This window comes from Budorcas taxicolor, chromosome 11 (genome assembly GCF_023091745.1).
Source record: "Budorcas taxicolor isolate Tak-1 chromosome 11, Takin1.1, whole genome shotgun sequence".
In the NCBI taxonomy this organism is placed as follows: domain Eukaryota; kingdom Metazoa; phylum Chordata; class Mammalia; order Artiodactyla; family Bovidae; genus Budorcas; species Budorcas taxicolor.
This window is the reverse complement of record NC_068920.1, coordinates 153,562,217-153,566,302: the sequence shown is the minus strand read 5'-3', so window position 1 is coordinate 153,566,302 and position 4,086 is coordinate 153,562,217.

The following is a 4,086-nucleotide window of genomic DNA, read 5'->3' as shown; positions in this document are numbered from 1 at the left end:
GGTAGAGGACCCTGTAGGGCTTCAGTCCAAGGAGTCGCTAAAGAGTTGGACACGACTGAACAGCTAAATGACAACAACAGATGCATTGATTGGAATGATTTCATTAGAAAAATTATTGTACTTGTGCTGATAGGTGCTGTAAGTCTAGGGGAACTGCATACAAGGTGCTGTGTTTTAGATTGTATTTCACATATTTTGTGGTCTAATTGCCAATGATTTGAACCTTTTTAATTGACAATTTTTTATAAAGAAAAAATTCCTGTAAAGACTGTTATATTTTCCTTACTCTTTGTGTTTCGTAGAAGTTGGCAAAGGACTAATATTGCATGTGGTCTGTTATTTTTGGACTAAGAGACTTTTTTTCCTCTCCTCTTTCTCTGGTCTAGTTCCCTAACCTTTAACCACCCTGTTAACAGATGTTCATTTTATCCTTCTGGTCTGTCATTTGAATAACTTTTTCAAAAAGGCCACCTTGTAACAGTGACTTAAATTTTCTCATGACAGTGTCATTTAGAATTATATAACTTTTATTCATCATGAGAGTTTTGATTTTTGAAGTGCCTTTTGTCTTTTGGGTTGAGTTCATATCTATATATAATAGGGGATGGAGAGCCTACCTGCACTTGTATCTTCCAGACTTCTTAGCTTAATTTTTCATTGCTTGACAATACCTTGTAAAGCACATAAAGCAGGTTATCTTTTACTTGAGGTTGGTTTAGTTTAGGGACCCATGGATTTGGGTGCACCTAATAGATTTGAGTTTCAACTGTAGATTTGCCTTTTGATACTGTTGGACAATTTGCTTAACTGTCTCAGTCTCAGTTCCTCAACCTTAAAATGGAGACTGATCATATGCTTTTTACCTTGTAGGGCTGATATAAATATTAAAGTGTATGATTAGTGCCTTTGTACAATGTGTGGCACATAGGGGATCAAAAATGGAGGCTTAACTGTCAAGGTGATGATTTTAGAGGATTGGTCATGTAATTGTGTATGATATAGTAGCAGTGTTTGAGCCCAGATCTTGTGCATTGCTGGCAGATTCTTTACCATCTGAGCTATGAGGCAAGCCCCTATAATTTATATGAATAGTTCCTTAAATGAATTATCTGGGAATGAAGCACCTGGGATGAATAAGGGTCAACATTTCAGTTGAAACACACTCTTAAGAGCTTGGATTTAATTCTTAGCAACCAAAGGGTGCATAGTAGCTGTGGTCTTAGTAGCTGCTTGCCTAGAGCCTGGTAGAGAGACAGCCCTATGGCAAGTTGTCTGTTTTAAATGAAGTCTTGCTGTGCTGCAGCTACGGAGAATGATGGGAAGCTGTTCATATGCCCCACCAGAAGTACTGAGAATCATAATTGGGTCATTAGTCATTTATTCATTGACAAATGTTTGAGACCTTACTATCCAGCACTATGGTATACTCTAGGAATACAGCAGAGGATATCTGCCTTCAAGGAACGTATAGTTACAAAATAGCCAAATGGTGAGCCAGGAGGTAAAACTGCTGTAATGTGGTGCAGTGTAATCAGTCCAAGCTTGGCAAAGGATTGAAAAGGAGTAGAGGTGGAGGTCAAGATCGGGGAGGGTTTCCTGCACAAGGTGCTGTTTAAGCTGAATGCATAGTGAGAGTAGAGGCTTTAAGAAGTTAGGGATGGTATTTTAAAAATTTCATTCCAAGAGTTCAGCATCTTATTTCTGAAAATAGGTTACTCAGTGGGGTTGGTTGATATTTCTAGCAGAGAGGTGGGAAATCAGATTTCAGAGATCCTTTCTTTCTGTCAGTGTTACGGAGTTTGGGGACTAGATCTTCTTTGTGCTCTGGAAGACGAGAGTCCAGGATCACTCTTGGAAGCTGAGGGCCTTTGGTTCTTAGAGTTGTAGAACATTATCAGCAGTGTATGTATTGAGTTCTAAAAATTTGGTTACAATAAATATTTGTTGACTGAATAGCAGATGGGATTGGCATAATTTAACCCACTCCAGCCTTAAAACTTAATATCTGAGAGGCTCAGAGATTGGGTGAGCTAATAAATAGTACCAAGAGCACTAAGCTTTGGAATCAGGCAACTGGCTTAATAACATAAGTTATTAAGCATAAATAAATGTGAATTCATATCTTAGCTCTGTCACTTACCCTATTGGATTCCAAATAACTTCATGTCTCTGTTAAGCACTTTAAAGACATTATTGTTTAGTTTCAAAACAAGTCTTGTTGAAGCCTATAGTTCTTCAAGGATGAGGAAGCCAAGACTCAGATGAGTTACATGCTTATTTTTTTTATATGTGTGTGAGTATAGCTGTGTGTATGTATATTTATATATATGTATGTATATGGCAGGCTTCCCAGGTCACGCCTGTGGTGGTGCCAGTGGTAAAGAATGTGTCTGCCAGTGAAGGAGACACAAGAGACATGGGTTTGATCTCTGCGTTGGGAAGATCCCCTGAGAAGGAAATGGCAACTGGCTCTAGTATTCTTGTTTCGGAAATCCCATGGACAGAGGAGTCTGGGGGACTACAGTCCATGAGTTTGCAAAGAGTTGGACATGACTGAGTGCATATGCACACACACACACAAACACAGATGCATATGAGGGAGTATTAGTTTTACACTTTGTTTGGGATGAAGGACGCCTTCCTGGAGAGGTGGCATTTGAGATCAGTGGGCCTTTTTGGCACATGATTTATAGCAGAGTGAACCACAAAGAGCTCCAGTTCCATAGATCGGTGGTCTGGCCAGTCCTGGCTTTGCCACTGACTAGTGCTTGATCACATATTAGTTATTTCACTCCTTTGGACTGTTGTTTCCTCTGTAAAATTGATAGGATCATGTTTCCATTAGAGACTTTTGAGGATTCAATGAAGTAATGCATTTAAGATGCTTAACCAAGTGCTTGGCATACATAAAGTTCTTGCTGTTATTACTGTGGCATCATCGTTAACACTGATAACGATTGGTGGGGAAGTCTTTTCAGGCAGAGAAAATTTTGTCTTTTCCATTCTCCTGACTTGATAAAATACCAAGTTTTAATAAATGGGCCTACTTGTATTTTTCCATTTATGAATCACACATTGAATTATTGTGATTTAGATTTTGTGATTTGCAGAATTTGTTGCAAAAAAACCCCAAACAAACCAAAAAAACCCAACAGAACAGCAGTCACAAGCTCATGGTATTGCATTGCTGTCCCTTGAGTTCAGGACTCATTGTCATTAGGTTGGAAGGATAATCTTTGCTCTTTATATAACTCTGTACTTTACAGAGTGCAGCTTCCACAACTGTTAGTCAGCTGATCCTAACAGTAGCCTCGTGAGGCATGTAGGGGAGTTAGGGCAAGAGGATTTCAGGAAACAGAATCCACAGGACCGAGGAGAGGCCTTTATGCTGTTAGTGGCCATTCCAGCATTCTGGCCCTGGTCTCCTGACTTACACTTTGCTTCTTTTTCTTTAGTTTCCTGTGAATAGAAGTCGTTCAGCAGACTTGAGTTGTGTTTAGTCACTGACATGACCTTGTCAGTGTTATTTAATTTGAGCCTTCTGTTTTCCATCTGTCAAATGATGAGACTTTGAACCACACAGGATTATCTGTGATGCTGAATTTACTTTGTGTAATGCTTTATAAGACTTGCTTTGTGCAAACTACTATGTATAAAATAAATAAGGTCCTGTTGTATAGCCCAGGCACTATATTCAGTATCTTGTAATAACCTATAATGAGAATATGAAAAGTATATATGAATAATTAAATCACTCTGCTGTACACCAGAAATTAACACAACTTTGTAAATCAACTATACTTCAATTAAAAAAAAGTTGCTTTGTATAATGTTGTAGGGGAATGTGTATTAAGATGCAACTTTATTCATTAATTAGTGTCTTATTTGCCTAGTGATGTCAGTGGGAAATATTCCTAATTCAGTGTTGCTTTTTATGTTCTTATCCTGCTTATTTAAGGATAATATCTTTGATAGTGATGTGAAGACTTCATCTTGCAAAAATGTAGGAGATCTGGGAGTGTTTGGATGAATGAATAACAACACTTCACAGAACAACTGAATTCATTTTTCACATCACTACTTCTG